This window comes from Marmota marmota, unplaced genomic scaffold, assembly GCF_001458135.2.
Source record: "Marmota marmota marmota unplaced genomic scaffold, marMar, whole genome shotgun sequence".
Taxonomy (NCBI): Eukaryota; Metazoa; Chordata; class Mammalia; order Rodentia; family Sciuridae; genus Marmota; species Marmota marmota.
In genome coordinates, this window is record NW_026000101.1 from 3,829,439 (window position 1) to 3,846,013 (window position 16,575).

At 44.3% G+C, this 16,575-nt stretch overlaps 1 protein-coding gene across 4 annotated transcripts in view; it reads right to left on the reverse strand.

Annotated features, from left to right (window-relative positions):
* Positions 1-16,575, reverse strand: part of Palm2akap2 (PALM2 and AKAP2 fusion) — a 456,764-nt gene that overhangs the window by 87,901 nt on the left and 352,288 nt on the right. The window lies entirely within an intron of this gene.

Genomic DNA, 16,575 nt, shown 5'->3' on the forward strand with positions numbered 1-16,575 from the left:
ATATATATATATATATATATATATATATATATATTAGCAAGAAAATCACAAGTTGTCAGATTTTTCTACTGAAATGATCTTACAGATCTTGTACATTTATAAGGAATGTACATGAAGTCCATTTGAACAGTGATGGACAGAGCACGGGTGCCTCTAAAACACCAAGATTTTACCATTTGATAAAACTAGATCATCCTAGGAGAATTTTACAGACCAAGTTTTAGCCAAACCACCCATGACAGTGCCTAAATAATGTGAAAATATGCCCTCTCTAAGCACCAGTGAACAGGGCAGTCACTGGACAGAAAAATTCCTAAACTAAAAATAACTGATGTGGGTAAAAAAGGAGGAATTACAGAGGACTAGGGTCCATCCAGGTGAGCACTATCAGAATGTGAGAAAGCGAGCTGAGCTACTGACTGTTAAAGACATTAGAGAAAAAACAGACTGGGTCCACAGGGGCCATGAGGAGGGGAGGCCAGAGAAGGAGAGCAGAGGTTTCCCTAAGTCAGGCAGCCCCTGCTTAAATGTAAGAATGTAGGACTGGGAGTGCAGCTGGGTGGAACCAAAAAGAAAAAGGAAGGGAGGGAGAGGAGGAAGGGAAAGGAAAGAGAAGAACACACACCTCCAAGGTTCAAGCAGGTATGAAAAAAGTGCATGTTCTGACCTGAGGTCACAGACCCCAAGGTCAAATATCAGGACCCTCCCGAGCAGCACAGCCTGTAGTCATCTGAGTTCATTCAGGCAGCTAAATACGCAGTAAGGAGAACACAAAACTTCACCCGTCCCATATACTCTATGAAGTTTTGAAATAGATTTTCTACCACCACCCAGCTATCACATCGACCAAATTACACGTGTCTTAATTTTTTGGTCTATAAAAATGAGAAGATTCAATAAAGGATTGATAAGGTCCTTCTTACATTTTCTAAAATGTGAATAATAATTACAAACATAATAAACAGAATTTTAGGTTCCCAGGAAAAAAATTACTATTTTAAAAATTGTCAAATTTTTGCTGAACTACTCAAACAATAGTGAAAAGTTTCTCTCTTCTGCTCCCCCAATTTGGCAGTCTGTATCCTTCTGGAATTTTGTCAGATGCAAGTGTGTGACTTTGAGCCACTCCTTTAGCTTCTCTGAAACTCAGTTTCTTTATGTACAAAAACGTCCTTTTAGGGGAACATGAACGGATTTAAAGTAGGTGAAAGTGCTTCCGCAGTGGGTTTTGTGCGAGGTTAGTCACTCTGCTAGGAGTCACAATCTGGTGCTTCCCTCTCTGGAGTCTGCCAGGATGCCCGTGGGGTGAGGATGAGGCCAACCCTCTTCCTCTCCAGCCTTGCCATTCCTTAGCTGGCAGCCTCCCTCCGTGAGTCAGGGCAATCAAGGGTGGGCACCCTTGACTTAATCAAGTGACATTAGGAGAATGGAAACAGTCACTTGATTATGATTTAACCAGTAAAAGTTCTTGTAAAATTACCTCTGAGTCATGTTTGCATCCTTCTGAAAAATCAGAGCAGGAGGAGACTGATGCATGGAAGTGACCACTGGGAGTCACTGGGTCATAGCTATATCTCCAGGCATTTGTCCCCTCAAAGACACAGATCTGAGGAGCAGCTGGATCAGGTGGAAGCTGTCATTACCACAGTACGGCTCCATCAAGAACATGGAATGGAGGGCTTCTAGGGGTGTGGCACAGTGGTAGATCACTTGCCCAGCACGCACGAGGCCCTGGGTTCAATCTCCGAGGCCCTGGGTTCAATCTCCGGTACTGGGGGGTGTCCATCAACTCACCATCACCAGGAAGTGTTACCAAGGCCACTGTCATTGCCCTCAGCAACTCCGCCACCACCCAAACCCTTTCCATGCTCCTCAGCTGCCCCTTTAAACGGGAGAGTTACAGAAGCCTAATCAGGAAAACAGGAAATGAACCAAAACACAAAAATCAGCCAAGTGAAATCTGGTGGAGACTTTGTCCTTCTTAACCAACCCATCACGAAAGTGTATTGAAGAAAATATAAACTCAAGAGGATTAGCCATCCCATGTAATTCCGCCTGCCCCAAGTTCTACGGATACTCTAAGTTATGGTCCTATCAAAAAGTCTGGAACATAAGCAAGTGAGAATTTAAACCCTGTCGGGAAATTCTCGCTCGCTAAATCCTCACTTGCCTACAGGACACACAAGTGGTTTCAACCTTAACCACCTCATCACTGTCAGGAGATTTGGGCAAAAAGCATCCAAATAAATAGATAAAACAGATATCCCAGTTTCATTTTCACTTCTAATGACAAATATAAAAATAAATGTCAAGGCAGCACATCATCACGCTTCCCACTTCAGAGAGGTTGGACAATCCTCAACTTAGAAGAAATTCTTGATCAGAAATGTTAATAGACAAAGCCAGAAAACCATGGGGTGGGGGCGGGGGGTGCAGAAAGGGCCCCAGTGAGGTGTCTGAGGGGCCCCACACTAATCTAAGCAAAGCTCAGAAGTCTGCCGATTCTGGTACAATCCATTCAGCTTCAACACACCATTGAGAAAGAAGTCTACAACTAACACCAGTAAACAAAAATACAGAGCTTAGTCCCCAGGAAAGTTGAGACCTGGGTATTTCTTCTCTCTCACAATATTAGCTTACAGCTTAGCAACAGCAGGGTGGAGGAGGAAATTCCTCCGTTCACACCCACCCACCCCCCAAGTGCCTTTTGAAAGGGGACTGTGTACAACGCATTTTTTTAAAAAAAATCTATTGTTGGGGCTGGGGAGACTCAGATGTTTTTTTCTCCTCGCTAATAATGGACTCAACTGCCTTGAAGTCCATGAACTCCAGAGTGGGAAATACCAAGCCAACAAACAAGAATAGGTTAAGTAATGCGTCAGCCAGATGATGTGTCTTAAACTTCACTTCTAGAATACTTTAAGGCATGCATTAGCAGCAAAATGTCTCCTTCAAAGTTATTTAATTTTACTTTATTTATAACTTTAAAAAGTTTTCTTGGGCTGGGGTTACAGCTCAGGGTTAGCACGTCCTTAGCATGCATAAGGCCTTGGGTTCAATCCCCAGCACCCCCTCCCCCCAAAAAAGTAGGATAAAAATGTTTCTTAATTATTAATAAAAAAAGAGTATTTTATAACTTCAAATAATCTAAATATGAAGTCTTTACTGCGGGAAGAGCCACGAAGTCACTGTCCACCCAAGAGACTGGACCCTAGCCTCTCACTCTCTCTAGCCTGAACAGAGTTTGAGAAAGCAAGCTCCCTTCCGGTCAGGTCAGTCATATGAACTAGATGAACATTAGACTAACAGTTTTTCTTCCTCATTCTGTATCCTCCCAATGATAAGAAAGTCAGGCTGTATTTATTGATTATCAGTCATATGATAAAAACAAAGAGCTATCTCTTTACTTGATAATGAGTCTCAAAAACTACCCTTACCATAATTTTAAGGGTAGGTAAAGTAGTAAAGACAGAATAGGAAACCCGAACACTTGGAAAACTGCAGCAAAAACAGATACTAATGTTTCAGGTCATATTATGAAGATAAGAAGGCTATTAAAAAGAGCCATACAGAATGACATTAAGTAGGCAAAATGTTGCTTCCTCTATATTCTAAGTACTGAGTGCTTACCAGGTGCCAGGCTCTCTGTTAAACTCTTTACCTACATTTTATCACTTATTCCTCCCAAAAACTCTAGGATGTGAGTACTGCATCCCCCTTTTGCAGATGAGGAAACCAAGGCTTACAAAGGTTCTCACAGTAACATACATAGAAGTGACAAAGCCAGGGTATGAGCTTGTTACCTAACTCTGGAATCCTGAATTTCAATCTATGCTCTGTATAAACCATCTTCTTCCCCAAAACTCCAAGCCAAATCTGCACCTAGATCCTAGCAAAACTGGCGTCTCACATTCTATAATTTCTGCACCATAATTTACTTTTTCTCATTATTTGAACTTTGTGTTTTTTCCTAGAAATAGTGAACTCCTTCAAAACACCTGCAGAGAATTCTTTTGATCCCCTGAGGAGCTCAGGGATGGATACAGCACGCCTCTCAAAACAAGGGCAAGACAAAAGACGGAAGCACGCAACTGACCAACAAGTGGATGAATGGACTTAAAAATGTGGTGTACACACACGCACACACACACAAAAATGGAATCTTATTCAGCTTTTCTTTCTTTCCTTCTCTCTATTTTTTCCCTCAGTGCTAGAGACAGAACCCATATTGTCCTGTTTTTAGAAGGAAAGTAATTCTGACATAGCTACACCATGGATAAATCTCCAAGACATCATGTGGAGTGAAAGAAGGCAGTCTCTAAAGGACGAGCACTAGTGATCGAACTTACGTTAGGTTTCTAGGGTGGACAAATTCATAGAGACACAGAGTAGATGGGTGGTCACCAGGGGCTGGAGAAGGGGGAAGGGGGAGCTGTTCAATGGGAAGAGTTTCAGTTTTGCAAACCAAGAGCATTCTGTGAGGGGACAGTGGTGGTGACAGTGGCTCCACAATGTGAATGCACTCAATGCCACAGACTTATACCCTTAAAATTAGATGATGAATTTTATATCGTGATGTATTTGGCCACAATTAGAATGAGAAAACAAGCAAACAGAAGGCAAAAACTAGAAGAGGCTGGAGCTGCAGCTCAGTGGTAGAGCACACGCTGGGCATGTGGGAGGCCCTGGGTTCCATCCCCAGCACGAAAACCAAACAAACAAAACACCAGAACAGATGTCTGTCATAGGAATGCCTTTTCCCTACCACGCCTCCGTTGATCCTTCAGGTAGGTCACACTGCTGTCACGAATGTCCCAAAGCTGATCCTTCACCAGAAAGTCATTCTGCTGGTGTGACACGGCAGCCCTCTGCAGGGAACAAGCCTTTAGAGGCTGTCACTGCTGGGTTCACTCACAGCAGCGCAATCCGCAGGTCACTCTCCGGACATGCCCTTTCCAACAGCCATGGAAGCAAGAGGAAACATCAAACTCCAAGAAAAGTACGTCTTTGGGACCTCAAGCCCGTCCTGTGTGGGGGCTCCCATATCCAGCTCTCGGAATAGCAGAAGACAAGTCCAGGCATCCACCATGTCCCTTATCGCGGAGTCACTGAGGCAAAACTACATATGGGGAGGGGTTGCTTCCACCCTGGACAGGGCTGAGCCAGAAGAACAGCTTGGGATTGATTCCTTGGATGAGGGGTGTGGTAAAGAAGGAACTGCCCCAGCCCCAGGGTCAGAGCTGCCTTGCAGGAAGCAACCCTTCCCCCATGTCCTTTCCTACACATCACAGCCCCACAGCCTCCACTGAGGACACACCACCCACCACCCAGCCTTGTCCCACTGGATGCTCTTCAAGTGAATGGACCACTTGGACCCTCAGACACCCTCAGCCAATCACCACAGGGCATTCAAGGGCCACTGTGTTCCAGACCTAGTTGGGCTCAGAGGTCAGGCAAGACAGGCCCTTCACCACTGGAGGATTGAGCTGACTTTTCTCCTTTGGCTTTCAAAAATTATTGTCCTGAGCTGCTGTTGTTGTTTTTATCATAAACATTATCTTCCTTCACATTATTTCCACCTTCTTCCTCCTTAGATAGGCAGCTCGGCTGCTGACTGCTCACTTCTGGGCTCTGATATCCAGGAATCCAGGTTCTTCCCGGCTTTCATGAAAAATCTAAGCCACCAATGAGGTTATGCAGGGTGTTCTAGAAAGGGTCCTTTCTCCCTCCCCTGAGGGTGTTTGTCTCTGTTCCCTGAAGGCTCCTAAGAGAAATGGCAAGACTTCAAAGAGGAGGCCTAGGCTCCAGGTCCCCAGACCTCCCAAGGAGTCCAATGTCTTGACCCACATCTGCAAGGGCTAGCAGATAGCCTCAAACTTGACCATGTGGACAGAAGGAGGCCAAGGCAATGTAGACATGTGTTATGGAACGAACCCGGTACCTCGGCTCGCCCAAGTCTTATGTTATAGTTGTTGTTTTTTTTTAATTTTTCAATATGTTCTTAGTTATACATGACAGTAGAACGTACTTTGACATACCGCATATACATGGAATATAACTTCCCAGTCTTGTGGTTGTACATGATGTGGAGTTACACAGGTGTGTATTCATACATGAACACAGGAAAGTTATGTCCGATTCATTCTACTGTCTTTTTAAAACTTTTTTTTAATTTGTTCTTTTTAGTTATACATGACAGTAGCCCAAGTCTTATTATGCACATCAAGGACTGGACAGCAAACCGGTGATGGATGCCCCCTCTCTCAACGGCACACCTTCCAAAACCTCAGGTCCTGAATATACTTGCAAAGTTGTGTTCTTAAAGTTACTCAGGTTAAATTTTCTGTTAGTTGGACAGCATCAAGGCTTGGAGACAAAAATTAAACTTTTTAATTTTTTTTTTTTTTTTTTTGGTACTGGGTATTAACTCCGAGATGCTTTGCCACTGAGCTATTCTTGCAGCTCTTTTTATTTTTTATTTTGAGACAGGTTAATTTGCTTAGGGTCTCACTAAGTTGCTAAGACTAGCCTTCAACTTGCAATCCTCCTGCCTCAAACTCCCAAAAGAGACAAAATTAATTTAGATAAATTATTAAATGCCGTGTGATTTGGTTCTGAGCGTAGTTTTTGTTTATGGACAGAGATTCACATCTCCAGCCACAGTAAAAGGAAAGGGTGGGCTGGGATATAGCTCAGTTGGTATAGTGCTTGCCTTGCATGCACAAAGGCCCTGGGTTCAATCCCCAGCACAGAGAAAAAAAGAAGGAAGGAAGGAAGGAAGGAAGGAAGGAAGGAAGGGCAAGCTTTGCCTATATTAAGTAGCAAGAGGGCAGAATGAAGAGGGTAATTATGTAGACAATATATTAAAAAGCCAGACTAAGGGATTCAAATCCTGGCTTTCCAAACTAGCTATGTTCCCTGGTCCTAAATTTCTGTCCTCAATGTCTTCCATCTGTAACAATAAAAATTATAAGGGTTTCTCCCTCTGAGGTTGTCACAGGGGTTAAAGGTGACCATCCTTACATGGCACATACAACAGGGCCTGACTTTCAATAAATATTCATGATCATCAGGAAGCAACCTAAACTCACCCTGAACCAAAGAGTATCTACTCTATGGAAGATTGAACTCACTGAAAAAATAGACAAATTTGTAACTCTTGTCCAAGTTACACCTATTGAAAGAAGTTTGATCACAATCTGTGGATAAAAATGAACTGGTGTTAAAGCCAAGGCTTAACTAAATTGTACCCCCATTGCATTATTTTTCCTCTCTTCCTACAGACTCTGCTTGGTTTGGATGCACTGTCCCTTCAGCTTCAGGAACTGGTATTTGCAAGAGTCATTGTATAATGATTTTTCCAGGCAGATTTTGAGAAGTGACATTTGGGACAAAGAGGGTTTAATGGACCTTGCAGAAGTGGCAGAGAGCTTGCCTAGCACCTGCCAGGCCCTGGGTTGGATCCCCAGTTCTAAACAAAATAAATACATAAAGTCAAATTAAGAAACTAAGCCCCAGGGGCAACTGATATTCAGGCGGTTAGAATGAATAACTTAACCATACTGGAGGCAAAAACTCCTGGTTCAGTCTGTCTTCCTTCCTCTTAACAGCTGTCTCTGCACCTATTCTCAGCCAGCACAGAACCAGAGTAAGGGCGAAATATAAGCCTGGACTTGACCCTACTCATCTCACCTTTCCCAGTGGCAATGTCTTCATCTTTAAAGTTTTGGGTTAAACCTACCCAAATACAGAGTGGTTGTGAGGCCAACATAAGATGTACCTGGCCCACAGCAAGCATTCAAGCATACAAATAGCATACAATAACAAATAGCATAGCACACCATCTCTCAGGCACCCTGACCTTCAATTTTCTTTCAGTCATTTAAAATACCTTTAAGACTGACATTTTAGCTGGGTATGGGTACACATGCCTGTAATCCCAGCTACTCAGGAGGTTGAGGAAGGAGGATCCAAAAATTCAAGGTCAGCCTGGCCAATTTACTTACAGACAGCCTGTCTCAAAAATAAAGCTGGGTGCAGTGGCACACACCTGTGATCTCAGCAGCTTGGGAGGCTAAAACAGGAGGATTGTGAGTTCAAAGCCAGCCTCAGAAACAGCAAGGTACTCAGCAAATCAGTGAGACCCTGTCTCAAAATACAAAACAGGGCTGGGGGTGTGGCTTTAGTGCTTGAGTGTCCTTGAGTTCAATCCCCAGTACCAAGTAATGAACATGCTGTGTGAGGTGGCGCGTAACTGAAATCCTAGTGACTTGGGAGGCTGAGGCAAGAGGATTGAAAGTTTGAGGCCAGCCTGGGCAACTTAGTGAGACCCTGTCTCAAGATACAAAATAAAAATGACTGGGGATGTGGCTCAGTGGTAGAGCACCTCCGAGTCCAAACCCCATTACCATAAGATAAAATAAAATAAACATGATCGTCATAATAGCAACAATCAAAGAAAGCAGAAGCACACAAGAAGAACAAGAAACAACTCTTGTGTTAGAATTCCGGACCTTGAACAAAAGCAAGTTTAATCAGAGTAAAACAAGAAAGTAGGTGGAGATATTTGTGGCAATTCTCAAGAGGGCTTTTAGAACTGGGGGTTAAGAACTGAGATTCTTTATTGGATGTAATTTCATTTTGAAACTTTTTTTTTTTTTGCATTCAATACACAATAAGCAGCCTGGTTTCACTTTCTGGATTTTCAGCTCACCAAAGGAAGAAGAGGAGGCTAAAGGGCAGGGGAGATGAAGAGAAAAATAGTTCCAGATGTTCTGGACCAGGCTTTAAAGCAAAAGAGAAGAAGAGGGAAGGCAGGCGAGGTGTCCGCGGGCAGAGGTGCCTCCAGGGTGGTGGAATCAAAGGATCTGAGTAAGAATAGAGAAGCAGGGACCATGGGGGGCAAAAAGGAAGGTGGCAGGGTGTATGCCACCTCCCTTGCCCAGCCTGGAACTTTCTTTCCTTCCTCCCCGGCCTCCAGGTGGCGCACTGACAGGCACAACCTGCCTGGGAGCTGAAGGTAGGGCTGGGCAAGTTGGTATCTGGCACTCAAAAAATTGTTATTCCTTTTTCCTTCCCCATAGCTCCTCCCCCAATGAGAAAACTCAGTCCATTTCAATTGATAACTTCTCTTTTTCCTTCCCCTATCTCAACACCCCTGTGCGGTTCCCACCAGAACATCGGTTATCCTTTGGACGCTGTGGATTGCTTTGGTAACGAAGCATAAGATGAAAAGAATATTTTAAAACACAGTACACACTGTGAATGCGTGCAAAAGCAAGGCCTCCTGCTCTCCAGGGCCATCTCTGAGCTGCACTTGACCCTGATCCAAACTTTTCTCTAAAGGAAAAATGATCCCAAATGGGAATTATCACAGTGCTTTGGATGTGATCTAAGTTGCCAGTAGGGTTTGTTCATTTTCTTCCTCAAATGAATTCTGCTCACCTGTAATTGTATCAGAGGGGAATTCTTGCTATCCTTTGCAAGGGTAAAAATGTTCTGATGCAAAACAATAATTTGCCAAGCTAAATATAGCTTTGGAATCACACAGCACATGGCACAAAGACCCTTGATTTTAATTCACATGCAAAAAAAAAAAACTTTTGAATTCAGGGTTGTTAAATACTAGACTTTTCTAGAATATGAACTAAAATGTATTCCTTTGGGGAAAATCACTCCTACAAATCCTCACATAAAAATAGCTAAACAATGGTGTATTGTATTTGTCTGTTTGTACACTATACCAAAAAAAAAAAAAAAAAGAGTGAGGCACTGCTCCATATAAGGTAGGTTTCGGTGTTCTTCCACCAAAGACATGATGTCACAATAACGTGGGCTGACACCATCAGAAGCACTGGGACAGGGGCTGAAAGCTGGCAGCTACCTGCTGCCAGGAAAGTGTGGTTTGGCCTTCCTTGTACTTCACCCAGGTGCCGGGCTCAGGCGGGCACTGGCAGAGCTTTGAACTGGAGACGGAGTTGGCAGCTAGCTGCAGGGTGGAGGAAGGGCAGGTAGTGTCCCCCTGTCCCTTGCCTTGGGGTTAGCAAGTTCCACTGGGGTCTCTGCTACTGGAAGCACTGCACTAGCTCAGTCCTAGTCCCTCGGGCTCTCCACAGACCCTCAGGAACGGGCCATGGGCATGGATGGCCTCCTGAAGATCCCTCACCTTCACCCTCTCCCTGGAATTTGGTGTGGTATGGGTGGCAGCCACATGCACACGGCAGGACTCTCTGGTTATGTGAAGTCCCTCTTTTTCTAACCTACAAAAGACTAAAACCTGAAAATCCTGGCAAATTTCTAAAGCCCACACCCAACCAACTCCAGGTACTGTCTTAAGGTCCCTACTGTAGTCTGAATGATGGAATTAAGAGGTGAGGAACCTGGGAGGTGATTAGGTTTTATAAGTAGAGACCTAGAAACTGGGGTTAATGCCCTCATTTAAAAAAGAAAAAAAGGTTGCAGAGATTCTTTACCCCTTCTACTATTGAGGACACAATGAGGTGTCACCTGTGAACCAGAAAGTGGGCCCTCACCCTAAACAAACGTGCCAGTGCCTAGAGCTTACATTTTCCAAGCCTTGGGAACTGTGAGACATAACTTTCTGTGGTTTTTAAGCTATCCACTCTATGGTATTTTGTCATAGCAGCCCGATGCATTAAGCCAGTTCCTTGCTAAAGTATGTGCAAAGCAATAATTTGTCTTTACATAGTTTGGAGGAAGGCTGATATTTCTGGACCTGCATTACCTATCTTCAAACATTCGTTCAATTTCTCACCAATTGCAGGTAGCAGATGATGAATTTAGGGTTTTCACAAGGCAGAAAGCTCAGCAGTATCCAGAGACCTGTTGTGGATTGCCTCTGAGTTCCAGATATGAAATCCCTCGAGACCTAAGGCTGGCAATTCCGGATTTATTAGCTTACTTAAGAATTCCCCTGGGGACCTTTGTCCAGGGTGCATTTCCTTACCAGGATAGCACACGTGGGCTGGTGGGGAAGTACTCAGGATCCACTATAGGCTTGTGCCTTGAGGCAGGAAGTTGTCAAGCTCCGTTTGGCATCACCACGACAGGTGGTTTAAAGCCAGAATCCAAGCTCCTCAAAGGTGTGATCCTGACATTTGTGTCAGGGCTCAGGATTCCCTGGGTAACGCTGGGACTGACAGAACCACACATCCAAGTAAACAGCGGAGATTCCCAGGAAACCAAATGTCTGGCGCAGGGTGTAGACAATGGAGTGCTAGACCTGAGCTGGACAGTCCCTTTCCACAGACGTTTTGAGGGGGAATTTCCCCCCACCTGACACTAACTGAAAAGAAAACTCTGCACAGAGGCACCACGAACTGGGCTGTGCGCTATGGTTTTCTACTTTTTCAATCACACTGCTGCAGATCCCTGGCTACTTTTTCAACTGGACAAAATTCGTTAAATGTACAGACTTCTCCTAGCCCAGGACCACAGCACTGACGGGATCCTTCCATTTGGTGAAGAGGTTTGGGCCAAGAGTGGAGGATAGTTTTTCTGTGTTATTTTCTAAAGAATGACTTCTAATGCTGAAGAATGAACTCAGTGTTTCTGCTATGTCCAGCCACCTCAGCATGGTGCTACAAAAATCATCCATCCTCGGGATGGGGAGATAGCTCAGTTGGTAGGGTGCTTGCCTTGCATATATACAAGGCCCTGGGTTCTAATCCCCAGCACTACCAAAAAAAAAAAAAAAAATCATCCATCCCAGGAACAAATTCTAGGCAAATCTGTCAGAAATCAAATGATAAGACAAAGTGGACTGGATTGACTAGGTTTCTCAGATTCTTCCGAAAACCTTTTATAACCTTTTATACTTCAGCCTTCAGCCCAGCACAGTGGTACACACCTGTAATTCCAGATACGTCGAAGGCTAAGGCAAGAGGATCACAAGTTCAAGGCCAGCCTCAAGTAATTTAGTGAGATCCTATCTCAAAATAAAATAAAAAGGGCTGGAGATATAGCTCAATGGCAGAGCACCCCTGGGTTCAATCCCCAGTTTAAAAAAAAACAAACATTTTAAAACCTTCATTGCAAGTTATTACTTTATATTTTAATCCACATTCCTGATTTAGAAAACAGTCAACTTGCAAATCCCTGGCTACTAAAACTTGCAGAAAATCCCCACTAGTATGGGAAGAAGAGTACAATGGCATCCATCACACCATGGGTCACTGATGAACTTAAAGCACAGGTTTACAGTCCTAAAAACTGGGGTCCATTTACCTAATAAGGAATGATATCAAACACTGAAAGTTCATATAGGGGGCAAGAAAAGTGGAAGAAATTACCATAACTGCTTTAAATGCAACTGCTTTAAGAATAAGGGGAATAAGGGGAAGAACAGAGAACATGGTGGTACACGCCTGTAATCCCAACAACTCAGGAGGTAGGAGGATCCCAAGTTCAGGGCCAGGCTCAGCAATTTAGCGGGATCCCTGGGTGTTCAATCCCCAGCACCAAAAATAAAAAAACGAAAAGAGTAAGGGGAAGGGAGGATGTCACCAGATACACTGGGGTCAATAGGAGAGGATTGGGGTGGGGGGGTGCAGGCCTGGAGAACCTCCATAGTCAAGGCTGCTGGATCAGTCTGAGGGATGAAAAATGACTTGCTCCTCAACTGCTGGCATTTAAAATGTTAACTTTAAAAACAGCTTGCTTATCATTTGTACCACTCATAAAGATCAAAGAAGAGGTTGGTTAATTTAAAAGCACAAACACATACAACAGTCTTTGGTCTACATCTCATTTAACACATGTGTTGGAAAAGAGATGTTTTTGGTATCCCCATCTTTATAGATGAGTAAACTAAGATACCATTTTTTTTTAATTTTTTTTTTTTTGGTTTGGTTTTTATACTAGGGACTGAACCAGGGACGCTTAACCACTGAGCCACAACTGCAGTCCTTTTTATGTTTTATTTTGAGACAGGGTCTCGCTAAATAGCTTAGGGCCTCATTTAGTTGCTGAGCCTGGCTTTGAACTTGCGATCCTCCTGCCTCCACCTCCTGAGTCACGAGGATTACAGGCATGTCACACTGTTCCCAACTAAGACTCCAATTTTGTGACATGCTCAAGATCTTAGGGAGAACTTGGCCAGCGGTTAAGAAGCTTGGGCAACACCACAGCCATAAATAACTACAGTGTCTATATATTTGGCTCTGTTTACCTGATCTGCTCCAATCAAGCAACAAAATCATCCACAACACCCCTGCCCACACCTAAGATAAAAGGGTTCAAAACACAGTGACATTCCCCACTGTGTTCTACAGCTCCACCCCCTTCCTTGACGTTCCTGACTCCCTCTGGTCAGCACAGAAGACAAAATAGACAACAAAACTCAACCCCTCAAATCCACTTAAGGGAAGCTCCATCCATTTTCTCATCACCATCGGGGTCTTCTGCCTGGACAAGGATGCCAGCAGCATGTGCCTACAGAGTGGCATCTCCCACATGGCCTTCAGTACTATGAGACTGCTGAGTTTGTTTGATGGAAACAAACTCCAGTTACATTCTATTGATGTACCTGGTGGCAAAATCCTGAACTGCCTATGGGAAGACCACAGAATTTAGTCACAGTAAACTCCCCACGGCAGGAAGGCCATGTGGCCATTCACTACACCTCAGAGCAGGTATTCTGTCACTTAGAGCCCTCCATCTCTTAAGTACTTCTAGTCAATCACATACTATAGAAAAATCAGACAAACTATCTCTTTGAGACAGTTCTTCCTTTTAGGACAGGGATGATTTAAACTTTCCTATAATGTATTCCTAAAAAATGTGTTTGGAGGGTAAATGTCCAAAATCTGAATAGTAACCGCATATGTTCATAGAGAGGATCATCTTATACAGAAGGGATATATTAAAAAGAGGGGTTACCTTATCTCCCATCACAGTGTATGGAGCTGTGCCTCCCTCTGCCATAAGCCACCCAAAGGATTGCTGGGTGAGGCTGGTGCCACTGAAGGGACCTCAAGCTTAAGTTGTTTTTTTCACCTTTTCTTTTTAAAGTTTCACAGGAAATCTACCTCTGGGTATGAATTTGCACATAAAGAAAATGATACCATCTCTATCAAGACTTGCTAAAATTGTTAAGCCTCCTAAGTATGCTGACCAATTGCTTTAAATTCCCAGTCACTAGCACAGGGTCCCTGATCAATTATCTAAAAAAGTGGAGACTCCTTTTTTTTTTTTTTTTTAAGATCAAAGAGTGGCCATTCCAGAAGTTAACTGGAGACAGAGTATCAATTCTGCCAGGTGCTGGGGCTTCTGCCTATAATCCCAGCTGCTTGGGAGGCTGAGGCAGAAGAATCAAAAGTTAAAGGACAACATGGTCAACTTCATGAGACCCTATCTGGAGATGTACCTCAGTGGTAGAGAGCTCCTGAGTTCAATCCCCATTACCACCCCCCAACACACACAAATAGAAAAACAAAAACAAAAAACTGCACATCAAGTCTACCAGTGTTGAGAAGATGCTCACTATTAAAAATCCCTCAACACACCTCCACCAAAATTCAATTTCACCTTTATTAGAAACATTCCTCATTACCCTAATAAGCAGAGAACAGTAATAACAACTGTGATAGAAATCTGGGACATGGGGATTTTAAGAACCCACCAATCTGTAAGAACAACATCTAGACAATAATTAAAATAATAACTACCAAGTCCAAAGTGTTAGCATTTTTTTTAAAATGACATTTAATGGTTAGTCCCATAATAAACATGGAAAGTTTTAGAAATAAAATGACCAGGGGTTCATGTTTCCCCTCCCTTGACAATGAAGACAACCTGCTTCACCTTATTTACCAGAGATCCTGAGGCTACTGAGTCGGAACAAGCCACTTATGAAAGTGAAATAAATTCTGACCACACTACTTGGAACTCTGCAGGCAGGAAGCTGTGCCAACTGTCATGCCAGAACTATGAGATAATGGGGATTTCAAAATGTTTGTCCCATCTTGATGCCCAACCATCCCTCTCATGATAGCATCTCAGCATCCCAGAAAGAAACTGGAATGAACCTCACCGCACTGTCTGTTAGTTGAGGAATCAGGACACCTAGGCTGTATTGGTTTTATTTTTTTTCCTGGCTCAGGATTAATTTTGTTGGTCGGTCCAAAGTAATTTCAGGGCCCACGTGACTCTTAGTGCCCTCACCCAAAGTAGAAGATGCTCTTAAAGAGCCAAGGGTCAAACTGGGGAGGAAACAGCTAGCAGCAGAGTGCTATTCAGCACATACAAGTCTAGATCTAAAAAAATAAAATAAATAGAGTAAAACTTCCCAGATACAGCTCATTTTTGGACATGTTACTATAAAATTTTATTGATCTCAACATTGATCAATAAAATTTTATAGTAACATGTCCAAAAATGATCTGTATCTGGGAGAAAGAGGGAATGTCTAATTAAGTTGGGAACACTTCCAGGAAGGAAAGTGTGATGCTTAAGTGAACTCTAATCAGAACAAAGACAAGGAAACAGATCCCCTGGAATCACAATGGCAGGTGGGCTTGTTCTTCTTCGGCCAGGCTGACTGTGAACAAGTGCTGGGACAGGGAGGCTCTTCCTGGGAGAAGTAAACTTCCACATACATTCAAAGATGTAAGAACGTTACAGGAGCGAGCGGAGGAAAAGTCCCTTCAGAGTCTTGCCCAGTTGTGGAACTGCACTTAATGCTACACGGAAGGGTACAAGTCTATCGGAGCCAAACCGCTACTGCCCCACACGGGAAACTGGCTGTACCGGGTCTGGAGAGACAATGCACTGCTCCTCTAAACGAGCCACCCCTTTTCAGACGCCCCCTTTTTGTGGGTTGGGAGGGATCCCCAGGGAGGGCGGGCGTCTGGCATCAGTGTCGTTAGCTGCTAGGTGCACGCAGCTCAGCCTCCAGCCTCATCCGGCCACCTGCGCCACCGCTCAGCGGCGCTGACTCCCTGCTCCCACAGGCTTCGTTGGAGTCCCCTCTGGTCCTCGGTTTCTCTAGAATTTATCGGGACCGCCAGAGTTTCTCCTCGCTCATCCCTGCGGGCGCGTCGCCTCCACAGACCTTACAGGCACAACTTGCCCAGGGCTCTCCCCGCCCCTCCACGATCGCCTCCTTCCATTCCTCAAAGTGTCCCCACGAAGGACCGAACAGATGTGTGTGCTGGCTTCATCCCGGATAAAACATCAGATTCTAACTGCTTAGGGTCCAGCCTCAGATCCGACCTCCGGGTTCAGCTAGGACCAGGAGCACCCTCTCGCTTGCCGGCAGAAGGGCCGCTCCCTCCCCCTGCATCGAATCCGGGGTTCAGTACGAAAAGGCTCCAGCTGGCTGGGGACCAGGCCAGCTCAGGCTTCAGTCTCCCCACAAAGCTCATGCCTTTCCGAAAATGCCCACCGAACCCCCAAACCATAAGGCAGGACCAGCACCTTCCTCGCGGGCTGGAACCAGAGGTTCCATCTGCAACCTGCCGGGTCTGGAGAGATAACCACAGCCACATTTTATTTCACTGCTTTTCCTGTTCATCTCGTTTGTGGGGAAAGGGTGTGTGTGTGGGGGGGGGGGGG